The 16,236-nt window shown below is 48.5% G+C and overlaps 1 protein-coding gene across 7 annotated transcripts in view; it reads right to left on the bottom strand.

Moving 5' to 3' along the window:
- Positions 1-16,236, bottom strand: part of OSBP2 (oxysterol binding protein 2) — a 119,767-nt gene that overhangs the window by 68,574 nt on the left and 34,957 nt on the right. The window lies entirely within an intron of this gene.

Here is a 16,236-nt window from a genome sequence, read left to right as displayed (position 1 = left end):
TCCCTTCGGTAAACTTTATCAGACAGACGCAGCTGGTCTCCTCCAATGACCCACACGCCATCCAGACTAATAAAATCTGGTTACACAAGGACACATGGACCTTCCTTCCCTAGGCAAGGGAAAGAGCCATCACTCTCCCCAACAGCAAATATTCCTGGCTTGGCTCAGCACTGCAGCCATTCCCTCCCCGCTGGCATGCAGATTCACCGGCTGAGCTGACGTCTCACAATCACGCTCGCTTCAGAAGTTTTTATTTTAAATAGAATAAAAAGTAGGTTGTTACCTACCATGAGGCTACCTGCAAGAAATTCTGTTGCAAAAATCAAACACCTGAAGTAAGGAGACAGGGTCAGCATCAACTATGCAGTTACACCTGCCCTCCCCAGCTCACTCACCAGGAGGCAGCTACCAGCATCCACAGGAGCCATCTCCTGCCACGTGTGCGTTCAAACACAGAGTACACATGTCAGGGTCCCTGCACATCCCAGGGGACATGGGTCCAACCCTGCGCACCAATTCGCAGGTCCCATCTCCCTTCCCTAGCACCAAGCTGCGTTGGGGTTTTGTCCTGCTGGCGTCTGTCTGCGGTCAGGCAACAGCAAGACCAGGGAGGTCACAGCCCCAGAGCCAGCAGCCACCTCCTGCCATCCACCGGTGGTGGGCACATGGTGGGTCAACACCACAAACCCCTGCAGAACACAGAGCCTTACGCCATGGGTTGATGCACAGCGCCACAGTGCCAACTGCACTTGGCAAAGAGGCAGGGAAAGGAGAGTTACAGACTGTAGCTATAAAGAGAAACAACTTGCAATCAACTAGAGCTATGCAAATGAAGCTGCTGGGATTTCTAATTGCAGATAAAGCCCTTCCTGGGACTGCATGACCTCCAGAGGTGCCAACCAACCCCAGCTTCCATGTAGCTTCACGCCTCTTCCCTCCCTGCAGGACTGAAGCCACCTGTGAAGGACTCAGCATCCTGCAAAGCTCTCAAGCAACTTACCCAGCCCGACCACCCCATCGCCTGCTCCATCCTCAGGCTCTGCTGCTGCACAGACATGCAGAGCCAGCTCGCTGCTCTGCCCCCACCTTCCCACACCATACACCAGCACATCTCAGGCTACAGAGCCCCTGGCACTTCTGAGCTGTCCCATCTGCAGGGTCACTCCACAATTACCTCAGCTAAAGCTCCAAGTCCTGCCACTCCTGACACCCTTCCTGACCAGGAGGACCCTGGACCCTTCCCAAGGGACTGGGATGCAGTATGGTCAAGTCCAGTGGGGCTGAGACCTCCAGCAGGAGCAGCACTCCATGCATGCCACCTCTCACCAATGGAGCAGGCCACAAGTTAACATTCAAGACAGATTTCCTTGAAATAAGATAAAAAGCTGAACAGAATTAAAAGCAACATTATATCCTCTTGAAGTTGATCTTTACTTCCAAGTGTGACACTTCTAACTTAAAAATTCCTAAACTCAACAAAAATTATAAATTTCCCAGGCTGGACCCAGGGAAATATCCCAAAGGTGCATCTGTCAGCGCCAAAGGCTATTTCAGTGCTGGAAGGAGACAAGGCGCTGCAAGATACCAGCACGAGCTGGTCGGATGAGCCATTTCTGCCCTGGCATCTCAGTGTGGCAGATGTTTTGGGGTCCCCATGGGGCACCACGAGATGAGAGCAGCCTGAAGCATGCCTGGGCCCAGGCAAAAAACTGAAATGCTGGAGAGAGGAGCAGGAGTTTTTCCTATAGTAGCCTCACCAGAAGAGCTGACTCTCCTATCCCACTGGAGAGTGTCTGAGCAAGGTTTAGCTGCTAAATGCTGTTCTTTTAAGTCATCCCTTAAAGGCGAGCTGCAAAGTCAAATACAGGCAAGCAAACACCTTCAGCATCTTTGACGCCAGACGCTCTGCAGAGACATTTCTTATGAAAGAGCTGGGGAGCCTCACGGCAAATCCGGCAGAGCACCACAGGGAGCCAGGGGTTCATGGAACGAGCGTGCCAGGAGAGGGCAACCTGCTCCTGCTGCATCGCCTCAGCTCAGAGCGGAGAGTAAGCCACCAACAACCTGCAGCCGGTGCCCTGAATCACAGCACCCCTCAGCTACTGCTTCGGACAGCAACGTGACACTCAGGAATAAATTACCACCACAGCCCTCAGTAGGCAGTTTAAGAAAACCAGGAACATGTCGTTTCTGTGGATTTTTTGCATTCCCTTGAGGCTGACAAACCATTTGGCAGTGCTGGGTGAAATGCTCTGCAGGGACCCAAATGACTGTAGCATGCTCAGATATCCCGATATCCCCTTTACCTCATCCCAAAGGATGCTGGACACCCCACAGCGATGGGAAACCACACATGGCTCTACTGGTACACTGATGCCATCAGTCCTCCTGAGCCTGGAGTCCCACCAATTCACTGACCTCTGAATAACAAACACAACCATTGCATCCAATCTGAAAAAAATACAAATTAATTTAGCCACGGGAAGAAACACAGAGGGACTCATCATGCCCTGCAAGGGTGGCACAGGTCACTTGTACCCAACCTTAAGCTCAAATCCATGTCTCTGTTCTGTAGATGGGCTTACTTTATTAGACACAAATCACACGCGAGAAGGGCTTCCTTCCAGTCATTGACTCCTTACTATAAAACAGCTCTGCCACCTACACCACTGCCTCAGCTCAGCCACCAAAAGATATCTTCATACTTTTTGAAGGGATCAACTTTCATTTAATTACTCATTTCTAATGATTAAGAATTGTTGTTTTCAGAGTTCAAAACTAATTTTTCTCCAACAGCCTTTTCCATGTCAGTTAAAATAAATTTTAAATGCCTAAAAATAACACAGAAATACACTGAATCAATTCCATGAGCTGGAAATGCTCCCCTCAGTGCTCCCAACCATATGAAAATCCCTGTTACATTACTGAAAACTGTATTAAAACCTACTAACAGGTGAAACATGCTTGGCTTAAAAACCTAAGTGACAGGCATCCGTTTTCAGCACTTAGCAAGAGTTCAAGGCATGAGACCCAGCAAGAGCCAGGACATACAAGGACCCAGCCGCAGGGTTTTGCCCTTCTTCACTGCAGATGCTCTCCTGCACACACAGCTTCGCATATCAGCATCCCCAGGAGGAAACCGTGCCTTCGAACCACACCAGGAAGCCTCCTGTGATGCAACTGTGCAGAGCAGAAAAGCCTACATGCCTCCAAGTGTGAGATTTCAGCATCTCCAGATATGCCAGCAGAGCCGCTCTCTGCCATTGAGCCCAGCCTGGGGCTGCCCACAGCACTTGGTGCAAGCGGTACCCACAGCACAAGGCAGCATCACCTGGCAGTGAGGGCAGGAGGAGGTAACACCATGCCAACTGCCTGTTTCCCCTCCCAAAGCCATTCTGCTTCCTCTGCCACCGCTCCCTGGTGCGAACCAGCCATCACATGCTGCAGCCAAGTGCCAGCAGCAGCTGTGGGAAATCTCACCAGAGGCCTCATTGGGTGGCTACAGGGTCAGAAGTCAGGATCTGACCAGATGTCCTCACTTGAGAGTCAGCTTGTTCTTCATCAGACAAGTGCCACAAACGGCTGGGGCTGAGACATCCCCCATGCAGCCCAGCAGCCTGTTGATGGGCTCCCCACTGCCTTCAGCATGAGTTACTGGCCATTTGCTTTATTTCTCATTACAGACACAGGCTCCCTCCCTGTCTGTGTCAACTCTAAAGGAGCATGCAGCTCGTTTGTAGTATCCTCACATTCAGGATACACTCAGTGAAATGCTGGGCCCAACCTTACACGGCTCCAGGTTCACGAACAAGCTGCTGCAAAGCCACAGACATCAACCCCGAAGACCCAGAAGTACAACAGCAAGTTAAAATTCAACACAAGCAGAGAATTAAAATTAGCAAGTCGCCACTGGTGGCCAGTAAGAAGGTCAGTAAGTAGTGTTGACTTGCATGCCAACTCCAGTTATAACCTTTACCAAAATGACAGACCAAGCTAATATTAGCAGGTGCAGCAGAGAAGTAATGACACAGCTCACCCTTCCCACTTCTGCCACCCACACGGGAACAGGGATTTTTAAGATTGCAGGGAATGTACGCTGCACACCTGGCACAAGCCAAGAAGAGACCTGCCCTATGACAAGCTAGGACTCACCGGCTGTTTTAGCTGCATCTGCTCTCCAAAAGACAAGCCAAACAGCAGGATCAGCGCAAGGCTGGCTTACTAAGGCCGGCAAAGACACAAGCTGCTCCAATACAACCTACGTGGATGTAGAGCTGCTCACACATACCCAGTTATTTCACCGAGTGACACAGTTGTCTGCTTGTTGAATTAACGAGGAAAGTAGGAGTTGAACAGCTGGTTGAACCCGTAACACAGCAACTCCCCACACCAGTGGTTTTCAGTCACTAACTGGAAAGAGACCGGCTAAAAGGAATAAACCAGTAAACCAGATTGGGCACTTAAGCAAGTCTTGAGCACTAGCTGCTCCCAGGCTGTGCTTTCACTGCACCCAAACCACGGCTAAAAGGACCTGAAGAAACCCTGGCAAAAGACACGGCACTGCTTGCCCCAGGCACTGCTACATCTGGTGGCACATCCCGCTGCACAGCGGAAGCCTTGGCTCAGCAAAGGTGCTCCCAACCAGTGCAAAGCAGGGATACCCCTACATCCAGTCAGGCTATTCCCAGTCAGAGCTCAATAGCTCCTGAAAGCTTCTTTTAAGGGAAAAAGCATCCTGCCTGCCCAGTCCCGGCCCCATCACTGGAAGGGCAGAGGACTGGTGACAGCCAGTGCTTGGCCAAGAGGAGCACTGCCGACCACAAGAAATCCTGGGGGCTTTTTGCTTGCTCCCCAGGGTTTCCAACTACTGGGCCAGGTGGTCAGGAATGGGATGTGCATCAGCCACTGCTGCATCCCAGCCCACCATCAGTCTGCTCCAGAACTTACATCTTTGCTTTGCTTTTGCTTAAGGATAATTCTGCCCCCAAAAGCAGCCAGCATGATAAAGGTATAGAAAGCCAACCACACGCCAGCTCTGTAGCAAAGCTGTGACCCACACCACAAGACAGGCAGAAGGCTTGAGAATGGCCAGGTTGGAGCTTCCCTTTTTCCAATGGGAAAGACAGCCAGCTTCTGCTGCAGCAGCCTGAGGCCACCCCGCCTCTGGCCACCCCACGCAGCACCATGCACCAGACCAGCAGCACCAGGCTCAACCTGGAAACACAAACCCTTGCAACATGAGCCCCTCCGAAGTCCGTCAGAGCAGTGATCCCAGCCACAGCATGAACAATCACCGACGGAGCCCAAATTCACCCACCCACATGATGGCTGCACAGAGCACGGTGCCACCTGCCCCTTGGTCCCAGCTGCCAGGGGCTGGCTCACTTCGTACTGAGAGCGGCTTCGCCTGCAGGCGATGGAAATTGGTCACCAAGGGTGTGTTTTATTAAAATGAACCCAGGACTACTTCAAAACAGCTTGCAGGCATGCAAGTTATAAAGGCAAAGGACCATAGGTTTCCATCCCATTTCTCAGGACACACAGCCATCCCACCCTGGAGGGACAAAGGGCACAAATGACAAGGCAAGAACTTATCATGCGTATACACATCAAGAGAAAAAGGTAGAGGGAAAATAAAAAATTATTTTAAAATATAATCAAGAATTCACACAGGCAAATCACTCCTCCATCTGTCCAAAGCAGTCCCATACCCTGGTACAAACAAAAAGATATGGAACCTGGGTTGGGGACAGAAGAGGAACAGCTCTTTCCTGCTGCCTTGGAGGAAGGGAGAAGGGGCAGCAAGGGGTACAGGGCTGCACAGGAAGGCGTCTACTCAGAGCGTTTTTACCTCTGCAGAGAGCAGAATCTTCGGTTGCATTCGCAGCCCTGAGGTGAAACCTCAGGATGGATCTGGGCAGGGCCCAAGCCCTGCCACCCACAAGCATTTGTGTCCTGCTTCGCTCAGGGCATCGGAGCTGGTAGCCTCCCAGGGAAGTCCCATGCTGCACAAAGCCACTACCAAAGGCAGGGGATTTGCTTCACCAGGTGGAAAGGGCTGGTGCTTCTGGACTGTGGCCATGGCACAGGACGTGGGCTCGCTCCAGGGCCCATGCCATGATCCCCCAGCAAAAGGGAAGCAGGTTTAACTCATTTGTCTTGCAAATTGCTAACAGAGGCAGGCATCAGCCCAACAGTGTCTACCACAGCATAGCAAGCAACAGCAGCCCTCTGCTTCCCACTACCAATACCAAACTTCTCTGACGACCCTGGTGCACCAAGGTCTGCAAACCAGCCACTGACAAGTCCTCATTCAAAAGGATTACTAAAACCAACATTAATGCAAACTGAAGCTGCTGCCTCCATTCTTCCACCATTACTGCTTAAAAACAGCCAACATCATACAGACCAAAGCCGGAGGGATCAGGCGATTAATCCCCCCCACAAAGAGGCACAGGATTCAACCCAAGCCTCAGGCAGCCACTCATTGCTCTTTCTGGGTTTCAGCATTTACAAGAGCAGCCAGTGCTGGCTCCTGAGGTCTGCTCTGGTCTCTGCCCACCCAGCTCTTTACAGGGATTAATGCAGAGCCAACAGCTCCTTGTTTCCTTCGTAGGCTCAAAACGACACAGAGAAAGGGACTGGACACACAGATAAAGCAAAACTTTGTCCACTGCAAGCAAAGGATGGGACCCTATGAAGGCTATTTCAAACCCTGGTGAAGTAACCAAGTGCCACTTGTCATTCTCCAAGTGAAATAATTAAACATGAGTTAAAGTAAAACATGTGCAGAGCTTCCCAGGTTTTACTGATCTTTGCTTTGCAGCCTTGATAAATTCTTTTGTCACAAAAAAATGCATGGAAGTGATGAAATCATACAGAAGCAACAAAAAGGCCACCAACCATTAGACATAGGAAACACTTATTTAATCACAGCTGAAAACCATGAAATGATGGAAATAACACTTAAGCCATGCACTCACTCACAGCGAATACTGGCCTTTGTCCAGAGTGCAGGGCAAGAGGTTGATAAATAACGAAATGAGGAAAAAACACAGATTTTAAAGAAACACAGAAGCCAGGGACAGGAGAAAAATAAAAAAAAAAAACCAACATGATACACAGCACTTAAGAACAGGAAGAAATTTGTAGTAAATACAGACATGGCAAAACAGAAAGCATTCTGTCTCCATTTTTCCTTCATATTTATCAAGTCAAGGAGTAGCACAATCCTCGCCATAGATCTTTATTGCCCTCCCATTTTTGCTGGTGAAGCTTTTGTTCAACTCACCAAGGATAAAACAGGCCTGACTGCTATTGCTACAACGGGCTACTTTAGACCCCTAATTTTGCCTTATCTCCCAGCTCCTACAGCCACAATGCAGGACCAGGTAAGGACTAAGAAGGGTTTTTTTCTCTCTGTATACTTGCCCCAAACTCCTACCATTAGCTCAGCCAAAAGAGAGCCTTTTCCTTCACTATACACCTCCCAGGCCCGCTTTGCACAACCCTGCCAGCTTTGCAGATGAAAGAAGGGGCCTAGACAGCTGGTGCAGCTCCACACAGCGCAGCTGTGCCAGACTTCAGTGGACTCAAATATTTGCAAGTCACCAAAGCAGCATCCCTCACCCCAATGCCAGCTGCAAGCAGAGGGCATTCTGCACAGAGCCACAGTGGCATTAACAGATTCGTAGCCTAAGAAGTAATTAAGTGGGCTATAATTTAACAGCAATGCTTGTTCTATACTTGGGGAATAAAAATAATCAAAGCTTTCCTTTAAGATCACCACAAAAACAACTTTTCACTCAAAAAATTCTATAAATCACAGCATCAATGACATCTTGCAGACCCAAAGTTTGCTGTGTTCACACTCAACATCTCAGGCCTTTGTCATCAGCTGATGTCCTCGTGCAGCACATGCCATCCCCCCTCCTCCAGGAGGAGCATCTTTCTGAGCACCAGCGTGGGAGCAGAGGCTCCTGCCCACTGCTGCACTGCTCCTGCTGCGGCAGCAGTTAACAAAACCCTCGCCCCCTTCACTCCTCTGCACAGTCACGGTTCAATTATTTATTTTCTGGGGATTTATTAATGCAGCCTTACCTGTAACACTGAGTACACAGGAGGCCATAAAGTTCCAACAAGCAGCTGGAGCAGGCTCTGTCACTGCCACAGAGCACAGCTCACCACACGCAGCCTACTTCACTGCACTGATTTCTGCAGTTATATTTTAGGAGCCCTAAAATGTGCTTCACAAGTTCGTGCCACAAGTCTGCCAACAGCATAAAAGTGCAGGACAACTGCCTGGAAAGCAAAGTGCCACTACCCTCTTCCTCCTGCTCCCCAGGGCAGCACCACACACCAGCAGAGGCGGTGGGGATGTACCTGTGCTGTCATGCAGTTGTAAGAGCACATCCTGCAGAAGCGGTGGGGAACGCCATGAGCTGGGACATCATTTTCCATCCTTCTTCTGAATCCTGCTGGTACACCACATGTCTGCAATGCTAACGTGTACTGCTTCCCCAACACCACTCCATGCCTCATAGCAGGTCTTGTGTTTTCTTTAAGAAGAAAATTTATAACATCATCTTGGAGCGTTTTGCCAGTCTTTCTCTTGCCTTTAGCTGCTGCTGTTGCACAATAAACCCTTTTCCATCGACACCACAGCAGCGATGAACGGAGCAGCCACATGGCACATGCAGCAGCAGCACAGCTCCTTCGCTCACTCCAGAGGACGAGGCTGCAGCAGCGGAGATGGCCTATATACTGCAGGCTCTGCTGAGCTCCCTGCTGTAATGTTTAATTTGTGATGTTACATAAGCACCATTTTCTGTGTTCCTTTGCTATAAATGATTATCATGGATTACATCTACAATAGAATAATAGTTAACATAGTATTGCACCTGGGAAACAAGGGAAAGATCAGCATCAAACCAAGGAGGTCAGCATATTTCAGGGGTAACTATCCCAACACGTTAAGTGGAAAACAGTAACAAGAGAATTAAAACAGATTAGCAAAAAAAAAAAAAAAGGGGGGGGGGGGGGGGAGTGGGGAGGGGCAGTTCCTGGCTTGTGACATAGGAAAATCCTAAAGATTCCCCCCATCCTCCTCATGTTCGCATTGCCAGGCAGCAGCCTGAGAAAGGGAGCAGCTGGAAGCTGTGCAAATCTCTGACTGTTTACAGCCCATTTCAGCTGAATGTCCATCCATCAGGATCTCATCAGCTGCAAATATTCAGACAACCTGATTAAGTACTCACCCCCCTGGGCCTCCCATGGCAAGGCCTGAAAACTTCACAGGTTGAGAAAAATCCCCAACCTCAGACACACTAAAACCAACAAAAATGAGAATTCACTTACTTTTTCCGCTTGCCACTTGAATTTCCTAGAACATGCCAGATATGTATTCAGATCCCTCATTTTAACCACCTGGACTTAAAAAGAAGTTTTAAATTTTAAATTTAAATTTTTCTAAATTTTAAAAATGCTCTATAACCCTCCATGTTTAGGGCAACTGCCAATAGTCCCATCACCTGAGAATCCCCAAGCATACAGCTGCAGCAGATGTGGAGGACCACAGCCATCTTCCGCACCTCCAATCCCCAAAGCCCTTCCACTCCTTGCACGGTGCCCAGGAACTTCATCCCATCACACTGGATGACAGCTAGGGATGGATCTTGTCCCACACACTTCCAGCACATCTGTGGCAAAGCAAAGGCTTGCAAAACAAGGAAGGGAGTTGCAGGAGACTGTGCCTGCACCATGCCACCAGGATGTGGCTTTGCCAGCAAAGCCTGTGGGTACACCACCAGCCTGATTATGGAGAGCTGGAGAAAAGAGGAGTGCTTTACACAGCCTCTTCGCTAAGGTCAGGTATTCAGTAGTGAAGGCAAAAGCCAGGGAGATCAAAAGCAGCAGCCTGGAGAGCACAGAGGACTGGAGAAGTCCCCCAAACCCACTTGAGATGGCTCCTGTAGCTCACTGGCACCATTTCCACAGCAGCCAGCAGGAAGCTTCATGCTCTGATATCCTCCAAACATCCTACATCCAACCCTGGGTGTCAGGCCCCATCCGACAGGCAAGGCTGATAACTAGCACAGTTATTCCTAAATAAGCCTAACCTAATATAACCTTATTACATGGAGAATAAACACTCAGAAATCAGATCAGTATCAAGCCTTGCAATTCCATTAGTGACATCCACAGCTAGAGCAGGGTTACCCCCAAGAAAGGGCTGAACCAGCCAGCAGGATTACAGTTTTTCTAGACACCACTAGTCAAAAAGAACCAACAAGGACTCTTCAGAGCATATATAAAAAAACAAACATATATGGAAAAACCCCAAGGCCAAGTACCATTGTGATACCCTCATAGAAATCTTGCCGTTTTTGAAAGAGGAGGACTGGCTGAAACTCTCTGAAGTTTGAAAAATTCCATGTTGACATAGTAATAAACCCCTTCCATGGTATCTAAGAGCAGGCACGGCTCCAGCTGTCTCTCCTCCACACCGCCTCTACTTACAGGGGGTTCACACACCACACACCCATGGTGCATCACAGCACATCCCTCTGGCCGCAACAGGAGAAGCTGAAGTGTTGACTACGGCTCACCAGTCATGGCTGAGATGGAGCAACCTGTCCCAGTCACAGCTTAACAGGGAAACAGGAGAGGCAGAGCATCCTGCCAACTGCAGAAGGGAACACAAGTGAGCAGCAGAAGGCACTGAACAGAGACAGGAATCATTAGAAGTGGCAAATCCAAGCAAACGGCTCCATCTCAGCAGCACTGTCAATTATATTCTTCCATGGCAGCAGCTCCTGGCACAGTTAACGGCTGCCACCTATCCCTGGAAAATCAAGACTCCAAGGATCAAAAAGACAATTAGAAGAGCAAGGTAACGGAGTGCTGGCAGCCAGTGCCTCTCCAGGCACAAGCCCTACGAACAGGGGAAAATAGATGGCAGTGTAATGAAGAAACATCACAAGGAGGATGCGAAAAGAGAGCGCTTTTGTAAAAAGAGCTGGAAATAGCAAGGACTATTATAGCAAGCAATGAGCTGGTGTCAACAGCATATGGACAACAATGACGCAGATTGTCTGGTCCTGCCACAACCAGAGCAGAAGCACAAACCACGGCCACCTGGCCAGGAGCTTGCTGCAAGGAAAGGGGGGGGGGGGGGGGGGGGGGGCAATAACAGGATAATTCAAAGAGCAGGGCAAAGAAGGTTGCAGATGCTTTGCAGTATCACATTCCCAAGTCAAAATGTCTTTTGCAAACAAATCCCTTACTTGGAAAGAGGAAAAGAACAGCCAAAATACATCAAGCAACAAAACTGGCTTTATCACTAGAGCAATTAAAGGAAAGCCAAGGAATAACTAATTATGGATCCTTTTTAATACTACTACAAAGGCACTATGACTGGATCTGGCATGCAGAAGCAGAACTACTTTCTGGCAGCCTGCTTAGGTGAGCTGCAACCCTGAGAGCTGCACCTTGGCTCTCACCAAACTGCACACCTAACCTGTGGTGGGATCACCAGCCTCTGTGGCAGCAGTGTTCCTCTCCAGAGTTTTATTCTCCCTTTACACTCTGCTACAGCAGAAACTGATCCCAGTAGCCTGCCTGAGTAGAAGGCATCACCAGCACTAAAAACCCTCCTCCTCCCGCTTCGCACCACTCAAAGCTGCTGCTCTCCTACAGCCTACAAACAAGCCCCTATAATGCTGCTTTTAATCACTCCCTTTTTGCTAAGAAAACAGCTGATTAAGGTAGTAAGAATAACCAGACAACCCAAGCAGTCAACCCACTACCCCAAATCCCAGACCCACACCACACACAGTCACGGCCAGGGTGTTGGTCTCAAAGTGAATCCTCCCCCAGATGTCACAAACCCAAGAGCCTGAAAATGCCACATGCAGGCAGACAGGCACAACCGAGATATTTTGGGGAGCATTGTTTCAGTGGCAGCCTTGCCAGGATGGTCACACAAGGTCAGCCCAAACACCCAGGCAGCTTCATCTCTTCTCTAGCAAGCAAACTGTAATTAGTACTTAAGAAACAGGATAAAGGGACAGGGCACATGCAGGAGTTTTTCTGGGCACAGCTGGTAAGCTTTTAGTACTGTGCTGCTTAAGGACCTCCTGGTTTGCATTTTGTATACAGAAATTTACAGCTTATATCCATGAGTGATAAAACTATGCCCAGATCTGTTCAATCTCTCTTGATTTTCTAACTTCCCACAGCAAGTGCCACCACTTAATTTTGTGTTGTACGAAATACTAATTATTCCTGCTTCATTTAAACCTATGACCTGATAATTTCCTCCTTGTTATAAGCAATTGTCCCCATCTATTCCTGCAGCATTTACTATCTTACACACACACCTCCAGCTGTCATTCTTCCAGATAGAAAGTAAATTTTTCCATCCACCTTCCCTTGGTGGAGGAGGTTTTATTTGTCTGGTTAATCTTGTGCCTGTTCGGGTTTTAGGGTTCTGCTTAAGTTTGCTGAAAACTTTCTGAGCTAGTGTGATGAAAGCCAGGGCCTCTCCAGGGGACAAGCATCACAGCTGCTTGCGAAGCAAACCTGTATGTTCTCTTTTGCTCTTTTCTTAGTGTTCCCAGCTTTGTTGCCACACTGACATCTCTTGAGCCCTGACCCCAGTGTGAGGCACCAGATGCATTTGAGGGGAGCTGGCAGATGAGTTGGTCATGGCACAGATATGAGCCCTGACACCTATCCAGTTAACTCCTGGGTTTTTTAGTATCATGAACACCAAAAGTGCCTTCAGTCAACCCAAAATCTGCACTGGTTCAGTCAATGACCTGAATCACAGTGTGGATTTCATCTTCCCTCCTCCCAGGAACCACCGAGCAGGGGGTCAAAAGAAGTCACCAACCCCACACATCTCTAATCAATCACCAAGGAGCCCAAGTTCATTTTGCAGAGCTCTCCCAACACAACACCTAGTGTTTAAAATACCAGTCACAGATTTCTACCCTCCTCTTGTAGGCTTTTCCAAAGACTCTCATCACATAGACAAGAAAATAATTCTCACCATTCACACAATCAATTCTTGTATCTCATGATACTGCCCTAAAAAGAAAGAATATTTCTACTGCCATAAAAAAGGTATATTAACCACAGCCATCAAATACTTTTAAGTTTGCATCCTCCAAGCCACAAGAGCAGACAGAAAAGCGAATATAAGCAGCAGATAAAAGCACTTCTTTGCTGCTGCCAGTCTACAAATTTGGAGCTGTCAAGAGGCCAATGCACAAACTGACAAAAATTCAAGGGGTGATGCAGATACAATATGGTGAGTGGAGAAGGTTGGAATTATTCAAGAGCTTATAGTCATGTGAACAGAGGGCAATTACAGAAATCTGATTTTCAGGACAGATAAACAGCACAGGCCCATACCAAGCACCGACGCCATGGGGTGATGGAGCTGGGTACTGTGGGCAAATCAAGTTTACTAGGACTTCACCGACACTTTATAAATCCAACTAGAAATTGGAATGCCAGATTTGGCTGAGCAGCAGCTAAAGGTGAGCCAGCCAGCCAGGTCTGGGCCCCTTCTGTCCTAATGCTACACTACACATTGATTTTAGAGGAATTAAGCACCACATGGTAATTGAGAACGCCAAGACAACAACCCAGCTCTACTCTCGCTTTCTGCCACTAATAGACCCTGTATCACTAGGCATGTTTCTCACCAGTGAGGCAGGATGAGGACAGTGAGCTTTCTCAGGTGACATCTATCAGTACTTACTCATGTCCAGGCTCACAGCTCATTACCAAAATAGTCCTAGCTACACACTGGGTAGAGGGGAAACCAGAGCTCCTTCAGTTACACACAAGAGGGAACAGCAAAGTCTCCTATCTCATACTTGGTTTGGGTACAGGTTTTGCTATTTCTTAAAAATAGAAATGAAAAACAGTCCTGTGAAAATGGCATCTCTGTGCACAGCTTGAGCTAGCTAGTACTCCAAGTTAAAAACGCTTCCGTATCTGGTTTTTTAGGTAACTACTGGGGGAAAAAGATTTCTCATCCACCCCAAAATAATCTCCCAGTAGTCTAGGTATTTGCAGAGTTAACCTGGTTTGCTGGTCCAGCACCCCATCACATCCCAACTGCCAGTAAAACAGGGAGAGACCACTGATTTCTGCAGAAACACAAATTAGTGGAGAACTCCAGCTTACACTTGAGCATGTTTTATTTTCAGCAGTGACTCAAGTGTGGCTCATCTTTAAAACATGTCCAAAAAGAAGGCAGGCTTTTTGGGTTTTTTTAAATTAATTAATTCCATACTAACACATTGCTGCTTTTTGGATGCAAGGAGAGGACGATTACAATGGACCTCAGAGCACCATGAAGGACACCCCCTCCCCTCTCCTGGGTGCTCCTCACCTGCTGAAAACTGTAGAGCTGAAAAGCTGCTCCACACATGAGACTGCCCCAGCACTCGTTAGCTGCAGACATCTCAGAAACAGCCGACTTAAAGCCAGCCGTCTCCTCCCCAGACATGCCACCTCCAGAGCCCCCACATTCCTGAGCGCCAGCAGGCAACGCCAAAGATGGGTTCCTGCTGCATCCCCTGCAGCGGGCAGGGCAGCAGGCAGGGCCTGTGAGATCACCACAAGGATGGCTTCTCGTGTTCTTCCGCAGAAGGGCAGGCAGTGTTAGATACTAACCTGCTTCTCTGTCCTCCCCACCTGCCTCCTGCAACACTCGCCCAGTCTTCTGGCCTCTCAGAGCCATCAATGTTCCCTCCCAGCTGGCACACATTCATTCTTTACATTAATTAAAAGGTCTCTAAGTGGGACAAAACACCATCAGCCAGGTGAACAAGCTATAAAGTAATTCACCAACATCCTCAGCTCTAACTCCACAGCACAAGGTTTCAGCACCCATTTACAGAGTGTCTTATTCCCTTGGATCAGATCAGAAAAGCCTGGAAAAACAAGAGTTTGGTTTAGGTTTTTTTCTCCCATCAGCTCCCTGGCCTGAACCACAGCATTGCCCTGCAAACAGCTGAGTCAGCACAACTGTGAGGCAGCTCAGAAACGAGCATCCGCAGCCAAATCAGCACTGCTGCTGCACTGTCCTTACCCTGAATGGCCTGAGCTCACTGGAGTTAGGAAGTCAGCATGTCCAGAGCCTTGAGACAGGAAGTCTCTGCATTTGCTATTTTTGTGTAAAGACACAAACCAAAATAACTGTGCATGACTCCAGAGGCAACATCACTGACATCCTCCTGCAGCCCCTGGCTAGGCAGGACTCAGCAGCCAGCTGCCTGTGCCACTCCCCGCCTGCCCCAGCACTGCCCACAGCCTGACGCTCAAAAAAGTAAAGGTAAAAGGCACACACCAACTTCTCTCACATGCAAGATCCTTCTCCAAACACCCACCCAGCTAGAGGACTCACTTCCCACTATGGGATGTTCAGAGGACCAATACCCATTACACCCAGCTCACCACAGCAGTGACCTGGCACAATGTCACACTCTGCCAGGCAAAACAAGGGTCCCTAGAAACTTCCATCTTCTCTTCAGTCAGCTGTATTCTCCATCAGTATTCACATACATACCGCAGCTGAAATATTAAGGGACAGAGAGTTCACAATACTTTATGTAATTAAATCCATAGATGCTAGTGCCCCAGAACACAGCATACTTAAACAATTATGGGAATTGGTAAATGGCTCACACACTAATCAACTTCTGTATGACCTTGTGGGATGGCTAATTATACAAAAGTCAGACCACATTAGTCCAGGACCGGGGCTTTATTCTCCTGCAAGTCAAACCACTGGCACTCTGGCATTCTGCTGCTCTCTATAAACTATTATATTAAGCACAGACTCTGCCCGCACAGTGCCTCTGGCAGCCAGCCTCCCAAACGACCCACCCACCGGTGCACACATGAAAATATTAACGCGCTCCCTTCTGAAAGCATGGTTACACTAATTTTATGTTGACTGCGTGTTTTCATAAGCCAGCAGCATTAGACAGAGAGCTGCACCCCGCAGTCACACCGTGGCACATTGTGGTTTTGGTGTGCACACAGCAGCATTTCCCCTGGGGAAGCAGAGGCTTTTCTTAATGCACTGAAGCAACCACAACCTTCCTCGGTGGTGACTCTGAGAGATAAGCTTCACAAACATTCTACCTACAGATGCATATTCTCTGTAGTCGATAGCACAGAACAGCACCTGCAGCTGCCCCAAAGCCCAAA

This window comes from Falco punctatus (assembly GCF_963210335.1).
Source record: "Falco punctatus genome assembly, chromosome: 1".
NCBI lineage: Eukaryota > Metazoa > Chordata > Aves > Falconiformes > Falconidae > Falco > Falco punctatus.
This window is presented reverse-complemented; position numbering and strand designations above follow the sequence as displayed.